This window comes from Lactuca virosa, chromosome 4 (genome assembly GCF_052849685.1).
Source record: "Lactuca virosa cultivar CGN04683 chromosome 4, Lactuca_virosa_CGN04683_v6, whole genome shotgun sequence".
In the NCBI taxonomy this organism is placed as follows: domain Eukaryota; kingdom Viridiplantae; phylum Streptophyta; class Magnoliopsida; order Asterales; family Asteraceae; genus Lactuca; species Lactuca virosa.
In genome coordinates this window covers 234,227,535-234,245,807 of record NC_136429.1, presented here as the reverse complement: position 1 = coordinate 234,245,807, position 18,273 = coordinate 234,227,535, and positions in this window count along the sequence as shown.

Sequence of the window (18,273 nt, the reverse complement as noted above, 5' to 3'; positions counted from 1 at the left end):
AGGATTTTCTAGGAAGGTTTCAAACATTTACATCAAATACTTACAAACTTTTCATCAAACATTTAAAATTACATTCTTCAAACTTATACAAACAATAACACTAAAATACTTATGAACTCACCAGATTTAATGTTGATCTACGCTTTCAAAATAACTTGTATTGTCAGGTCGCCAGTAGACAGGAACCGACGACCAGGTTTTGAGAAGATGGAGCACATTCAAGACTCATCTCTTATTTTGATTATTCATTTTTGGTGTCTTATAAACTTCAAAACACACTTGTATTAAAATTATTACTATTAATGAAATGGATGATGTTGTTGCTTGTTTACTATTATGCATTGTTGTGATACTGTACATGACGTCCTCCACCCCCGAATGTTTCCGCCATTCCAGTTTTGGGGTGTGACAGATTGGTATCAGGGCATTGTTTATAGTGAATTGAGTATATCAACCCATAAAATATATACAACTATAAACACAACGGGATAAAATACTCTGACCAAGAGTTTATACTTTTAAATAATAAAATATTTAACCTAAGTATACATACCTGCATTCATACTAAAATCAGTGTCACTAGGACAAAACAAAAGTATTACGATTGTTGGACAACGCGAGTAGTCTTGGGGACATATAATCAGATATGGGAGTGATATAGCCTGATCAACTATATCTTTCCGAGAAGTGATTAGCATGTGTCCAGGATTGGTTGCGATGTTGCAGCAAGTCTAAAAACTTACCAACACTACTACTATGAAAACATTAAACGAGAATATAACTTAAAATACTATAGGAGTATTTTCGGTTACTATAATTACTTATGTGCAAACTAAAAAGGTCTTTATTAGTATGTCAATAGTTGTTGAGTGGATACGCTAAGGTTATATGTGACTAGGGTGTTATAGACTTAGAATTTGTGATCTTTGCTTCATTTCTTGTTCCTTGTTTGGTTGTGGACTTAGAGTTAGGGTCAGTTATTCGAAGGTCTATCCTTTCTTGATTACATATGACTGGTATGCACTACGTAAATGTTGGAGTAACTAGTAAGGATCATCTTATAATTATCTTAATTAGTACGTCTATTAATTATTTCTTTTACCCCTTTTCTCGCTTCGATAACATGGCTGGATTCCATAACCCCGGAGACCCGTACTTTACCAACCAAGGCGACGGAGGATGGCTTGATGTTGAGCCTGAAGAGGAACTTGCAATTCCACTGGATGATGACCTTGCTGAAAACTTCCCGGAGGATTCTGACTCTGAACCTGAAGTCAACAACCTACCCCCAGTGGCTCAAATCCCAAATCCTAACCCTCGTCCAACATTTCAAGGTCCCACACCTCTGTGGGCAGCAAACTTGAACAGATGGAACCACGAGCAGGGTCAGCCTTTACCTTACAACGGAGATCGAGGCTTCTATGACTTGAGCGAGGGAGGCTCAGCGGACAGAATCTTGCCTATTCTAGTCTGTAGGGTTGCTCGTACTGATGAGCAGGGTAGAGCGGCTATCAACCAAATCATGGAGGTTGAGGCTAATGCGGGAGTCAATACCGTACACATTCGTCATCTAGAGTCTGCTCAGGCGAGAACTCAGAGTCAGAATGCGGCTCTACAGAGAGAACATACTGAAACCCAAGCCGAAGTCAGGGAACTTCGAGCTCGGCAGGCTATGTCTGAAAGGCGCTTGAGGGATGTGGAGCGCCGTCTGTCAGAATCAAGAACTCACTCTAGTAGTTCTCATCGCAGATAGAGCCTACTCAACTTTCTCTTTTGGATATAACTTAGGTTTATGTAAAAGCTCTAGTTTTAGTTCCTGTATATTTTAGGACCTTGAACTTTCGGTAGATAGGTCTTTATTCTGTTAAAATTTTCTCATCCTGGTTTGATGTAAGACCTACTTCTAGGTTATTTTTCCCAAACTTGTTACATTTGTAATACCAGTATTATTGACAGATATCTAATCTATTAGAAATTAAGTATTCAATCATGCTTTCATCTGTGTTGTTGGGCTATGGAAAGTTAGTCCATGAGTCACTTTCATCATACTCTCTATTAAATTCTTATCAATATCTTCATCTTTGTGATCTTATAGCTACGAAATGCCTCCATGTCGAGTAACGAGGCGCACTACTCATAATCAAACTCCACCTCCTCTTCCTCAATATAACCCAGTAGCTATCCAAGCTGCTGTGAATGCGGTTGTTACTGCAGCTCTAGCACAATTCACCACCACCGGTACCAGCAGAAGTGGGACTAATGTGCCTCCCACCCCAGTTAAAGCTCCAGTGTGCTCTAGGGAGTGCTCATATAAGGATTTCACCAGCTGCAAACCCAGGGCCTTCAATGGAACTGGATGAATCATTTCCCTCTCACAATGGTTCGAGAAGACGAAGTCGATCTTTGAGATCTGCTCCTGTCCGGAAGGGAGCAAGGTAAAATTTGCCGCTTGCACCTTCGCGGACCGAGCCCTGACGTGGTGGAACAACCATGTCAAGTCACTATCTCTTATAGTGCCAAATTTCATCGGCTGGGAAGCTCTTAAGGAGCTTATGATCGAGGAACACTGCCCGAGGGGCAAGGTGCAGAAATTAGAGCAGGAGCTCTGGAGCCTAACCACGAAGGGCTCCGACATAGTCTCCTACACTGCCAGATTCAGCGATCTGGTAGCGCTATGTCCGGGAATGGTCCTTTGTGAGGCCAAGAAGGTGGAGAGGTACATATGGGGGCTGGTACCTCCATTTCAGGGGAACGTCCTAGCTTCCAACCCCACTACCTTCGATAGTGCGAAACGATTGGCACAAAGGCTCATCGACCATGGGGTCCGAACCCCATCAGCAACAACAACCCTAGCCATCTCAGAACCCTCCAAAGCCGTTGACAACAAGCGGAATTTCTGGGATGACAAGAAGAAGCATAAAGCTACCAAAAAGCAGCAGGTCGTAGCTGTTCACGCTGCGATAGCACCTGCCGCTGCTGCACCGGTAAAGCAGTATGCGGGAAACTTGCCGAAGTGCAACAAATGCAGCTTCCACCACAACGGACCCTGCCGTGAAATACAGTGCTCTAACTGCAACAGGAAGGGGCACACTGCCCGTTTCTGCAAGGCTCCGGCAAAGCCAATTACCCAAGTCCCCGACGCTGGTGTGGGCCAGGCTTGCTACGGTTGTGGCGAGGTGGGCCACTACAAGATTAACTGCCCGAAGGCAGGGAATATCGGCCGAGTGGGAAGAGTTTTGGCTATAAGCCACGAGGAAGCAATTGCCGACCCCACAGTGGTCACTGGTACATTTCTCCTTGATAACTCTTATGCGTGCATTATGTTTGATAGTGGAGCGGAGAGGAGTTTCGTGAACCAAAAATTTGCTCACTTACTTAAGAATAAATCGCATGCACTTAAAGAACCGTTTACAGTAGAAATGGCTAACAGAAAGACAGAGAGTACTAGCTGTATATACATAGGTTGTTCACTAACACTAGATAGCCATTCATTTTCAATCGACCTCATGCCGGTCTCAATAAAAAGCTTCGACGTCATTATCGGCATGGATTGGATGAGTTCTCATCGTGCCGACATTATGTGTTACGAAAAGGTTGTTCGCCTTAATCTGCCGTCTAGCGAAACCCTAGTAATCTACGACGACAAACCTGACACAAACCTTCGCCTCATATCGAGCATTCAAGTCCATAAATTCTTGCAAGAGGAATGTCGCGCATTCCTTGCTCATGTTGTCGATGTGAGCCAAGAAACGAAAGACATTAAGAACATTCCAGTAGTACGCGATTTTCCCGACATATTTCCAGAAGAACTCCCAGGATTACCTCCGCAACGTCAAGTCGAGTTCAGAATCGACTTAGTTCCAGGGGCTACCCCCGTAGCCAAATTGCCCTATCGTCTAGCACCAGTTGAGATGCAGGAGCTATCCAGTCAACTTAACGAATTGCTCAGTAAGGGATTTATCAGACCAAGCTTCTCACCCTGGGGAGCACCGGTCTTGTTCGTCAAGAAGAAAGACGGATCGTTTCGTATGTGCATCGACTACAGAGAACTTAACAAACTAACCGTCAATAATCGTTACCCTCTGCCTCGCATTGACGATTTGTTCGACCAACTGCAAGGGGCGAATTTCTTCTCAAAGATTGACCTGAGATCCGGGTATCACCAATTACGAGTGATAGGAGAGGATGTTCCGAAGACAACCTTCCGAACTCGTTATGGACACTACGAATTTGTAGTGATGCCGTTCAGATTGACTAATGCGCCCGCAGTATTCATGGATTTAATGAATCGGGTGTGCCGTCCTTACTTGGATCAGTTCGTCATTGTCTTCATCGATGCCATACTTATCTACTCTCGTAGTAAGGAGGAGCATAGTCAACATCTGCGTCAGGTCTTGGAAACACTACGATCAGAGAAGCTCTCTGCGAAGTTCTCGAAATGCGAATTTTGGATCCGAGGAGTCGAATTCTTAGGGCACGAGGTTAGCGAAGAGGGAATACACGTGGACCCTTCCAAAATTAAAGCCGTTGAGAACTGGTCAGCACCGAAGACGCCTACAGAAATTCGTCAATTTCTAGGCCTAGCTGCCTACTATCGCACGTTCATTCAGAATTTCTCACGGATTGCGAAACCTCATACAACATTGACCCAGAAGGGCGTGGCCTTTGATTGGGAAGAGAAGCAAGAGAAAGCATTCCAAACGCTAAAGCAAGCCTTATGCACCGCACCGATACTGTCCCTCCCCAAAGGAATAGAAGACTTCGTGGTCTATTGCGATGCGTCCAATCAAGGGCTCGGCTGTGTTCTGATGCAACGAGGTAATGTCATCGCCTATGCCTCAAGGCAGCTGAATACAGACGAGGTCAACTACACCACACACGATCTTGAGTTAGGAGCAGTGGTGTTTGCTCTAAAGATCTGGAGACACTACCTGTATGGTACAAAAAGCACTATCTTTACCGACCACAAAAGTCTACAACATATATTCGACTAGAAGGAGCTCAACATGAGACAACGACGGTGGGTCAAGATACTCAGTGATTACGAATGCGAAATTCGTTATCATCCCGGCAAGGCCAACATAGTAGCTGACGCCCTGAGTCGGAAAGAATACTCTGGTCATAGAGTCAAATCATTGACTATGACTATCCATTCACACTTGTCCACACAGATTAAGGAAGCTCAGCTCGAAGCTTTGAAACCTGAAAATGTGGCGAGTGAATCCCTGAGAGGGATGGATAAGAACTTAGTGGTCAAGGGTGGCGGGGCCTTATATCTCGTGGATCGGATCTGGACACCAAAACACGGTGGTTTCAGAGACTTGATCATGACCGAAGCTCACAACACTCGATATTCCGTCCACCCAGGTTCGGATAAGATGTATCTGGATCTTAAAAAGTTATACTGGTGGCCTAACATGAAAGCAGATATTGCTACCTTTGTGAGTAAATGCCTTACTTGCGCCAAGGTTAAGGTCGAATACCAGAAACCATCAGGTTTACTTCAGCAACCAGAGATACCTGAATGGAAGTGGGAGCGAATTCCAATGGACTTCATAACCAAATTACCAAAGACAACGGGTGGTCTCGATACCATTTGGATGATCGTAGACAAGTTAACAAAGTATGCACACTTCCTACCGATCAAAGAAACTGACAAGATGGAGAAACTAACCAGAACATATATCAGAGAGATTGTACGATTGCATGGTGTTCCCATATCCATTATCTATGATAGGGATAGTAGATTCACTTCGAGGTTCTGGCAGTCGCTACAAAGTTGACTAGGAACTAGGCTGGACATGAGTGCAGCCTACCATCCACAAACTGACGGAGAAAGTGAGAGGACTATTCAGACTTTGGAAGATATGTTGCGAGCCTGCGTGATTGACTTTAGGAAGGCATGGGATACTCATTTACCCCTTGTTGAATTCTCCTACAACAATAGTTATCACACGAGCATAAAGGCTGCTCCATTTGAAGCCCACTATGGTCGTAAGTGCAGATCCCCTCTGTGCTGGGCTGAGGTGGGTGACACTCAGTTAGCTAAAGGACGAGTTCCTGATAGCACTCTCATAGGTCCGGAAATCATTCGGGAAACGACATAGAAGATCGTGTAGATTCGTGAACGATTAAAAGCCTCTAGAGACCGACAGAAAAGCTACGCAGAAAAGAGAAGGAAACCGTTGGAATTCCAGGTGGGTGACCGTGTTCTATTGAAGGTCTCACCCTGGAAGGGCTTGATACGCTTCGGAAAGCGTGGAAAGCTAAATCCAAGATACGTAGGGCCTATCGAAATTCTCTCTAGAATCGGCCCTGTAGCATACAAACTCAAACTACCTCGCGAACTTAGTAACGTACATTCTGCTTTCCACGTCTCGAACTTGAAAAAGTGTCTGTCCGACGAGACTCTTGTAATCCCACTCGACGAGATTGAGATCAACGAGAGCCTCAACTTCGTGGAAGAACCTGTAGAAATCATGGACCGGGAGGTCAAGCAAACGATGCAAAGCCGTATCCCGATAGTGAAGGTTCGTTGGAACGCCAAGCGAGGACCTGAATTCGATCAAATGAAACTGAAATATCCTCATCTTTTCTTTTAGTTATTTGTAATAGCTTATCTTTTAAACTTTAATTTCGGGACTAAATTCTCTCTAACGGGGGGATGATGTGAAAACCCGAAATTTCTATCTTGTTCAACTATTCAGCTCAATCTAAGTCAGGCTTGTTTCTGCTAACTTTTAGCACTGTTTAGAGTCTGTTTGAGCATTCTGAGCCTAGTATACCAAAGGAATGAGTTAAAGGAAGTGTCAATTGAAGTAGTAACCTAACAAGCAATCCGTAAACTTTATCATGTGGAGTTTACGGCCACACCATGTGCGTTTACGGCCGTAAACACATGGTGGCCGTAAACTCATGTTATAAACATGATATTCTTCCATTACTTCATCATTCTTCACCTTTTCAAGCCTAGAAACCGATTTCTCTCTCCACTATCATCAAGAACTTTCATCTTAATCTTCAATCTAGTAAGTAATCTTTCCATTTTCAAGTTGATATCCTTCAATATCTAGTGAATATACATGATTTCATCCATGAAATCTCTTCTTTTGGTTAGATCTTCAAGTGTTCTTCATTTCTTCAAGAACACTCTTGTTCTTTGGGCTGTAAACTCGTCGGGCCGTAAACCCTATGGCCGTAAACTCACATGAAGCATACCACTTGGCCGTAAACACTAATTTGTGGCCATACACCCCTTAGATGCAACCCTTTGTACTTCTAGCACTTGAATCTAAGTGTTTTCTATGACCTAGGGTGTCTTTCCTTGCATAATTAGTTGTTTATAGACTAATTATATTCATATATGTGCCTATATATGCTCATTAGGATTTGTTGTGCTCAAGTCTTCACTTGGCACTTAGCATCCTACAAACCGATCTTTCATTCATACCACTCACTACAGGTGAGTTCATACCCGTTAACTTATCTTTTAAATGATTTTAAATGCTTTTATGGGGGGAATACAAGTTGAACTATTATAGTTATTATATCAATCACATGTGATTAATAACTATCCAACATATGGATTTTGTTACATTTCAAACAGTGTTATCAAACAAACTGCTTCAAATAGTTTTAAAAACTCTTTTATATTCAAAACTCTTTATCAAACTCTTTTAAACTTATATTTTGTCAAATGCATATCTATATAGATATAGTTATATAAGTAGGATTGAAAGGACTTAGGACTGATAGCTCGCCTTACTTCCTGTTCCTTGTTTGGTTGTGGACTTGTTTGGTTGTGAATCTTAGTTATATATTATGTGTATATATATAGATATAAAAGTCCTTCATCCAGTTCAATACCTTTGGGTAGCAAAGGTATACAAACATGTTCATTCATACAATCAACATTGCTAGTAAACTATAATAGGTATAATTTAGGAAGTTAGTAATACTATTACTAGAACAAAGAAACAAAGAAAGAGTCTGTACATACATGAGTCAATACATACTCATAACGAGAAACAATACTCACTATAAAGAGAAACAGATAGAACATACTATAACGAGAATCAGTACATACTATACACTATACACTAGAGAACATACTACATACTAGACAGAGAGAATACTACACTAGTACTTACTATACAAATACAAGAATACTATAACATTAATGTGAGATAGTACTTCATGGCTCGACATATACTGATGTGTCACATTTTGTACCCAGAGTCTCCTGGAGGGAGAGCGTGAATTTGTGTATAGATCTATACGAGACTTAACCTCCTACACCTTACTGCTAGCTACAGTGGGACCTGCAGGTCTGCGGGTGACGAATGTCATATCATTTTGACGTCTCGAACGTCATGTTTTACTGGTCAATCGAGTGTGGTTACAATCATATCACATTTTACCTTAATTAACTAACAAGTTTAAAGGTAGTTAGTACATTAGTAGTTACCTAGATGAAACTACAGTACATCATTATTTTCCCATTTCATTTACATTGTGATCTTCTCACATAAACGGTAATGAGAAACTATATTTTGGTAATGATAGTCATACTTTGGGAAAACTCATACATTTACAAAAGAACAAACATAGAGAACAGTTGGGTCTTGGTAGAAGACTGCTTTAGTAGAAAATATAGGATTTTCTAGGAAGGTTTCAAACATTTACATCAAATACTTACAAACTTTTCATCAAACATTTACAATTACATTCTTCGAATTTATACAAACAATGACACTAAAATACTTATGAACTCACCAGCTTTAATGCTGATCTACGCTTTCAAAATAACTTGTATTCTCAGGTCGCCAATAGACAGGTACCGACGACCAGGTTTTAAGAAGATGCAGCACATTCAAGACTCATCTCTTATTTTGATTATTTATTTTTGGTGTCCTATAAACTTCAGAACACACTTGTATTAAAATTATTACAATTAATGCAATGAATGATGTTGTTGCTTGTTTATTATTATGCATTGTTGTGATACTGTACATGACGTCCCCCACCCCCGAACGTTTCCGCTGTTCCGGTTTTTGGGTGTGACAGATCAATAATGCCAAAATGGTGCATGGCATTCTCACCATTCAGCAATCGATGTTAGAGATGGATAACATTCTCCAGAAGATTCAAGATATGGAGAATGTTGTTGGTACCTCCAAGCCTCCTCCAAAAGAAGAAGCTCATGATTCTAACGACGATGGAACCTCAATCAAGATCAACTATGTACCAATGTTTGGTCTTGATGATGATAATCTTGAAGATGTTCAACAGCCTCCACCTTCCGATAAATTCATTATGGTTGTCGATGATGAAGAATCAAGTGGATCTCAACATTCCACTTCAAAGCCCAAGCAAAAGAAGTAAAAGAAGATAGCTGTTTCCAAAAAAGAATTCTTAGACTTTCAAGCCAATGTCAATAAAATCTTAGATGCAGTATCTTCCTCGACCCCGCAGAGCACTAAGACTACAACACCGCAATCACTCATTGATCGTGTTGAAGTCTTAGAAACCAGAGAATGGATGAATGCACAAAGGGTTATTCTACAAATCGAAATAGGTATCAAGGATCTTGACAATCGAAGAACCGCGTATCACAAGGATTTCATGTCCAAGGCTGGAGACTTCATCAAGAAAGTAAAAGAGTTGAAAAAAGATCTCCAACAAACCCTGAAACCCAAGCAAGAAACTTCAAGAAGCTTGTGGATGAAACCGCATATGAAATAGGGTTTGCGGTACTCGAAGAAACATTCACAGGATTAAGAAGATTACTCTCTGCCAAACAAACCGTTGATGAAATTCTCCGCCTCAAGAAGGAGATTTATCTATTGGATTAGGTGTCTAAGCCCATAACTATATTTGGTATGTACTTGACCCGTTAGTAGCAGGGTCCTTTTGGGTTGCCTTCACCAAAATAACTTGACTGGATGAATTATGGAGAAAGAGGTTAATTATGATTTAATAATATATTATGTGAATAATTGATTAAAAGAGAAATCATATTATTTAACTGATATTGGTCAAGAATTAATTTAGAATTCATTTTGTGGTCAAAAGAGATAAATTAAATTAAGGGACTGATATTGTAATTATGTGATACTTACAAAATGAGCTCAGGATCCTATGGATAGGGGTGGACGAAATCTTATGGATAGCTCATAAGGATTTCGTCCATGATAAGGATTCTGGAAGGATCTTATGGGCTGCTTAGAGCCTCAGCAACCAGATTAGGTCTTTGACTGCAACCCTAATTCTTCAGCTATATAAGGAACCCCTTGGCATCATATTTTCGGCTACCAGAAACCCTAGAAGGATCTTAGAGTCGATTTTGGGCCTCCTCCTCTCTCTCATATTCTCCAACTTGCTTCTTGGTGTTTGTGATCGATTAGAGGTATTACACTTGTGATACTAAAGCTCTCAAAGGTTAAAGATCTTCAAGCTACAAAGAAAGGTATTATTCTAACTTGTTTATTATGTCAATTTTGAAATAAGCATGCTACATTAGGGTTTATAAGCTTTGGATGATTATTGCATGTATAATTAGAAAAACTAGATCCAAAGCTTTAGGGTTTGCATGTGCACCATAGGATTGTTGTTATGCTCAACAACCAACAAGCGTGTGCTCAAATGAAAACTCATTTTGATGCCACATTTCAAACGATTGATTAATTAAAACAATGGTTTGAGGAGTAGATGGAGCTTGCTTCCTTAAAAGGGGGAGGTGAATTTGGAAATCAAAATCAAAATCAATCAGATAATCACTCTATCACTCCTCCTCAGGATCCATCCTCTCCAGTGCACCGTAGAGAACAAACTCCTCCTCAAAACCAACCTCCAACCGCAGAGATCAACAAAGAACCAAGTCCATGGCCATCTCCTCAAATTCCAACTCCTCAGGGTTCACCTCAACAAACTCCTCCTCACCTCAAGGCCGTAGAAGAAGAAATGTCATCTGACCATACTGATGACTCCCCTGCCACTCCCCAACGAAAACTTGACTGGAGAGCCGCTAAGTTTGCGGATGAAATTTGGAAGGAACAAGGGTTTGACACTACGTTTGACGAAACCCTGATAAATTCATGGGTAAACCTAACCCGTAGACTTCTTGATGCTGATTACACTCCTCATCTCACATACGCAGAACCATCATCAGATGGCTATTGGGATATTCCAATATCTCCGAATTCCAAATATTTCCTAGTCTTTCAATCTCTTGATCTTAGCCTTCCGAATGATAGAAGAATCCCCATGGAGTTTGAACGCTTGAACCTTTTTCAAGCTAAGCATGGTTCTAAGTTTGAGAATATCTGGTCCAAGGATAGACCAGACGGGGTGAAGAACTACATTGTTAGAAAAATCATGAAGAGTGAATTTTACCAATACACCCTGACCAGAAGAGGAAGTGAGTACATCAGAAATCAAGTTGATTTCATGTGCATGAACCCCAAAGAGTTATTTTTGATAGCTCGGGTGTTTCAGCTTAAGGCTGAAAATATCCCAAGATGAAGGTTGCCTTTGAAAGGGCTTTTGAATTCTTAAAGGCATTGGTATGTGACTTTGGAAAGATTGATGCTGAAATACATCCAGTCGTTGCCAACAATTTCGGTTTTCCTCCCTTCGAGCATGTACCAAACTTCACTGAAGGATTCCATCATATGTCCCTTGGTGCAACAAGCTACCCTGAGCTAGGGGTCGTGTACAAGAAAGCTCAAGATGGTCCCAAGTACATCATTCCTCTAACCGCAATCCATCGACTAACAAAGAAGAAAATGGATATCACTATGGCTTCAGTGCAAAGATCAAATCACACAACTCATGAAGTCAAGTTTGAGATTATAAGAAGAATCCAGTGCCTGTTTGAAGTTAGAAAGTTGTGGTGGATTATCATCAATTTCCTGAAAATGAACAAGTAAAGAAAATAGCTGAGAGGCCACTTTGGGGGAAATTGTTGGAACAAAAAGTGACCCTCTTCAGCTAAAAGGAACCACATACTTTTGCACTTGGTGATATCACAGAGAAGTTACTACCGAAGACTGTTTTTGTAAATTGAAGACCCGTAGAATTGAAGATGAACCGCAGAGTGAAGACATGCATGAAGATAGTTTAAGTTACTTTAACTTACATTTCTTGCATTCCATGTATTATCCGATGAACCATTCATGGTCACTGTAGTCAGTTACTTTTATATTATTTTACTCTTTTGATGTAACTTTTGGGACTCTATCAATAAAGCTTCCCATTTCATGTAATCCTTACCAATTTACTGATTATCAATCTATCGAACACTAAAATTTTATCATATCAGATTGTTTATCTCTATATCTTAAATTATCTTAACTGATACTTAATCGAGTCCCTCTTCACTTGTGTTGTTCATCTTATACTAACTTGTGTTTGCATGCAAACCTTGTTACGATTCAACCACGTATCTACTTGTTTATTGCTTACAGATATAAAATTGTTTCCATTTACTTTCCTTACATTTCCGCAACCTAACTATTATTCTTGTCGAGTTAATAAGATCCACTGAGTTTAACTTTAATTTCGCAACTTATTATCTTGTACTAACGTTTGTTCAGGTTTTTCTCTCAACAATACATCTCTTGTTTGAGTCCAACCATTCTAGGGTTAAGTCTTTTACTCGAAGGGTTATCTAATCTTTGTTGCATGTGATTGTGTTCCTGAGGTAGTTAGTTGACATTGGTGAAAACCTTTCAGCAACTGAGGGTTGTGTGAGGTCGAGAACCTAGGAGAGCCTAAGATATGCTTCAGTAGGTTTACTGGCATTGTTTAGTGAGTTTTTAGTGGATCAGTTTGAGAAGGTGACTTAGAGGATTTAGGATGATTCCTGAGGAAAGTATAAATAGGTGTGGAAGGTAGTATTGGGCACGTACTACTGAAAGCACATGATCCATACTTGAATCAGGGAGAGTCTTGGATAATCTAAGAAGCTAATGGGAAGAGGATTCTTGGGTATGTTCTGATCACTGGCATGTTGTATTTCAGATTGGTGATGAGTATTTAGGAATGAGGTTCGGGTTCTGGTTCCAACTCAGGTGCGGGTACTTAGCCGATTAGAGAGCAGATACCGGAGTTCATCAGGTCAGAGATTACTCGCGGTATTTTCGACCAGACCCCTGTGATCTTTGGTTCGGTCAAGGAGGGGATTCTGGAGATCTTGGATGAGTGCTTGGGCGCATTTTATGTTGAGGTTATGGACATCATTGGAGCTCACACTCTTTCTTTCTGTGAGTTTCGTACGTATGGAGCTCTTGCGTTCCATAAGGAGAGAGACCTTATTGTCAGTAGGAGGTGGTTAGCAGATATGGCTAACGCGTTCAGGACGACTTTCTGTCCCAAGGAGGCGAATGTCAGATTTGCTTCTCACCTTTTGAAGGACATGGCACGGGATTGATGAGATGGCATGGGATGATTTTTCGACCAGGTTCTGAGCTAATTTTGCACCAGTGATTGAGGTGCAGTAGTTGGCACGAGAGTTTCAGGATCTCGGCCAGACTACTGAGATTGTGGCATAGATCACTGCCAAGCTACGGGAGAGGACCTTACTGGTTCCACAGTATGGAACAGACGATGATATGAAGAAGGTAACGTATCATGATATGCTGTGGGATGACATCAGGGAGTTTGTGAGTATTTCGGGGTGTAAGACCCTGAATGATATGATTTCTATAGCTCAGGAGCGAGAGATCGATTTGGAGCACCTATGGAGGATGGGGCCAGATCAGGTGTAGGTAATGGACGGTACCGAGAAAAGACCCAAGACTTCAGATCAGCGTTTGAGAGGCCAGCCGGCCGGAGTCAGTACAACATGTGCAGGAAACTGCACGATAGAGTTTATTATTCTAGGGGTAAAAGCTGCTATAAGTGTGGAAAGGTTGGTCATGTCAGCAGGGATTGTCCTTAGGGGGCAAGCCCGTTATGTTTTCACTGCAACCAAGTGGTCCACAAGAAGGATGATTTTCTGATGATTAGGGGAGGAGCAGTGAGTGCACCTACTCTGGTTACTTTCAGGATCACTGATGGTCATGAGGGTAGGGCAGGAGTCCCAGCAGTGAGGATTCGGGCATTGCAGTGTCAGTCAGGGGAAGCCAGGACTCCAGCATGTAATGTTGCAGGTATATTATCTTTTGCTTTCTTTTCGATTGTTATCAATATTTATGTTGTTTGGAATCTTGCATCGATTTGGGTAAGCATTATCTTTGGTTTAATTCCCTGTTATTTATTGAATTGTATCATTAAGGATTGTTATATGCCATTTGCATGCTATGAGTCATTAGTGGGACAGAAGGGGTATTATGTGGAGGGTCTATGGTCAGGATTAAGCAGGTTAGTTCTCCAGTATCAGCAGGTTTCAGTGGTTGTAGCAATTGATTTTGGTTGGCCCATGGAGGGTGCCAAGGGAAGTGGTCAATTGTTGATGTTTTGGTCTTGTCATCAGTTCAGAGGGCTTCAAGATTTGAGTGTTGTATCATTAAAAGCATATGGGGTTATTAGTTACGGTGGGATTTCGGGGAATGTTCATCTAGTCTTCAAGGGTTGTGCGGTCCTTGGGTTTAGATAGTAATGGAACACTAGCATTGGTAAGAGTAGGTCGTCAGCGGTTCAATCATGAACGGGTATGATGGATTGGGAATCCTTCAAACCTTGTGTGTTGGGAGAGCTTAGTCGAATCAAAGTGGGGGAGAACTGCTCAGGTTTCCAGGAGCGGAATCAGGTGTGAAATTAGGATTTGTTTTACATCCCTGTAAGGGGAAAAGGTGGCCCAAGTGATCGTCTGGATTGAGGACTATGTAGGTGGGGAGTTCAGGAAACTTCCCAACAGTTGGTTAGCGCCTTCTTGATAATGTATAGTTAGCTTTTGGTGGACCCAGGTTGGGATTCCATGCATGACCCGCGTCCAGCTTGGGCGTTTGGTTGGGTGCGTGTTTGACTCTGGATGTATATGGATTGACAAATCGGCGATAAGACTCTAGGCGGTGGCTATGGCAAAATAGGAAGTAGTGTAGGACTGTGGGGCGGCCCGTAGCATTCACTAGGTTAGCAGTAAGTGTTGAAGTGTTGTGAGACTGTGGGGTGGCCCGTAGCATTCAGTAGTTGGCAGTTAGTGTGGGAGTGTTGTAAGACTGCAGGGTTGATCGTAGCATTCAATGATGCTTGTGCAGCGGTGAGGGAGTGGCAACTCTAGGATTGGCCATGGGTTTCTTTAATGGGGATTAGACCAGGGTTGGCCAATTTGTAAGACTATAGGAGGGCCACAACATGCTTGGAATCAAGAAATGGTGGGTCGTTGGAGGTCGGGTATGATATAAGACTATGGTTGGTCTGGTAGCATTCATTTATAGCATTGGATTTGGTGGCGAGATGGTTTGGGCAATTATTTCCAGATGAGTTTTTCTTTCGTGAGTCGCGTGGGGCGACTGTGTGTGTATGTGTGTCTTTCGACACAGCAATCAAGTAGGATTTAATTGGTTCAGTTAGATGGCAGGCATGTTGGGACCAGGGAGGTCCCGACTGATTTTGGAAAGCAACTAGGGGACATGAAGATGAGTCGGGACGGTTTCAGTAATTTGGGATTCTGGTGTGGAGTAGCTTGTTATTTGGGTCATATGTTAAGTCGCTTGCAGTTGGATTAAATAATCTTAGAGTGGTTTATTTTACTCTGTTGCACAGCTCCCATTTGAGTCTAACTGTTATAGGGATGAATCTTCTACTCGAAGGATTATCTGAGCCTTCTATCAAGTATAAATGTTTTGCAGCTGTATATAGTCAGGGATTTTGTTCCCTGTGGAAGCATAAAGATAATCGGGGTTGGAAGTGTTCTGTTTAGTCTAGTATTCAATGTGGAATTGGGATGGTAGTGGTTAAGTGTGGGTAGTCTATCGGGGAGTCAGAACGATTTGAGATTTCAAGTTTCGGAAATGTAGAAGTGGTTTTCTACATGAGTTTAAGGATTTGTTCTTCTTCGGGTTGAAGAGTTCTGATAGGGATGGTTTCGGTTGCCTTGGGAAGGTGGTGGTATACGCGGGTTTTTGGTTATGTTAATCAGGTTGTTTGGCGTGTCGTGAATGGCAAGGGATGATTTCGAGAATGAAATCCAATTTAAGTGCGAGAGAGTTGTAACGCCATGTTCCGAATCGTTACCCATCGGGGCTGGGTGATGTAATGTAGATGTATTAGTCGTTCGGATTTGGTTTTGGGAGCCAAGGAGTATTTTGGTAAAATGGCAGCGGACTTTTATGGAAATTGGATTTTGTGTTCGGGAAATTTTCTAGCAAATATGAGTTGATTAAAGTGTAGAGCTGCTCACTACCTTTTCATGGATATAAGGTTGCCCAGAATCAGAATTGTTCAAAGAAGTTATGGCCTTTGGAATATGTTAGGGCTTGAAGGGAAACCCTAGTACGCGGGGCGTACCAAGGGAGTACGCGGGGTGTAATGATGTGAAGGGTATTACGTTGTGTGTAATGGGGTGTACACTTAGCGTACTGCGAGGATTGGATCGGGGTGCGAGATTTCATATGTTGGGCATACGAGGGTGAGTAATAAACCCTAATTTTCATGATGTATCTTATATAAGCTTTATGTTAGCCTGTTTTGTTCATTTCTAATCTAGCCTCCATACCCTAAAACTCTAAATCGACCCTTTTAGCCTCTTGGTGGTGTTCTTGAGTTATTAGAAAGCTTTGGTGCACATTTTGCCCTTAGGAAGGAAATAAGAGAATCCTCATCTTGTAGGAAGGCTTTCTGAGGTATCAAGTTTGCATCTTGTCGTGTGTATGTTTAGATCTCTTCTTGTTTACTTTGTTATGATTTTGGATTCTTTTTAGGTGTATGGTTGAGTTAGGTCGTTTATGGGCTTGTTCTTTCATATTTGAGTTCGTTTTGGTATCCTTGAGCATAAAGGTGCAAGATTTATGTGAATTTTGGTGCCATGCATGCATTATTTCAACTATTGAGTCCCTTTTTAAGCTTAAGAGCTTCATTTAGCCATGTATGAACGTAAAGTTGGTAACTTTACGTGATAATCCAGCTTAAGGAAGTCAGATCTATGTTCTAGAGCTTTGTCTTAATAGGTTAAGTGGAAAATCAAGTTGTGGGCTGTATAGGGTGAGTATGTTGGGCGTACAAGTAGGTACGCTTAGCATACAAGCCTCCAAGCGAGTACGTTAAGCGTACGTGCTGAGTACGCCCCGCGTACTCGGTATGTCGGGCCTTTCATGTTTGGGCTATCTTATGGGCTTGGATTGCTTGGGGCTTTGTTGGGCCATCTGAGAACATGTGTTTTGGATTAGAGAAAAGTTAATGGGCTTTAGGGTATGGCCCATGCAAAGGTTTGGGCCTAATTTGAAAAATTAGGCCATAAGTGGGCTTTGGTTGGTTATTGGTTTGTGGGCCTTTATGATTGGGGAATTTGGGCCTTAGTCTTAGACGAAACTAGGTGAGGGATAAAATGGTCATTTTACCCTATATATGGATTATTGGATTTGGATTGGAACCAAATTCTTAATTTGGTGTTATTCGTTTGATAGCACGGAGATTTTAGCGGATCTGCAGTTAGAGATTTATTCGTGGGTTCAGCTGTCGAGGCGAGTCTCCTCACTATACTATGGGTCGAAGGCACCAATTTCGGCCCCTCTGGTTTACGTATTATAGGAAGACCAGGGGGTGGCCCTTGGCATTTGTATGAAAGACCAGGAGGCGGCTCCTGGCAAACTGTATGCAAGACCAGAGTTCGAACTCTGGCAGTTAATTAGATAAGTAGTTATAGATTGCATCCTAGTTGTCTTTATAATGCTTGTATGGAAGACCAGGAGGCGGCTCCTGAAACTTGTCTGTAAGACCCAGGGTTTTGGCCCCCGATCTAGAAAGGAAAGACGATGATACAACTCGTGGCATAATGGTAAGACTATGGTTGGCACATAGCACCTCCTATTGTATGTTTGATATGTATGGCTCGTATATTATGTATGGTACGTGGAATTTGGGGAACCCACTAAGCTTTATGCTTACGATTTGTGGTTTTGGTTTTCTGCTACTTCTAGTTCGAAAGGGAAGGGTCCGGCTTGATTGTAGCACATACACCCGTGTTTTCCGTAACTCGTGATTTTGGGAATGAACTCTGATAATTGTTTTCATTTGGAAATACTTCTAAATGTTTGAATAAAGGATAAATGAATGTTTTTATTATATTAAAAATGAAATTTTTTACCCTAGTTTTTGGGATGTTACACAACG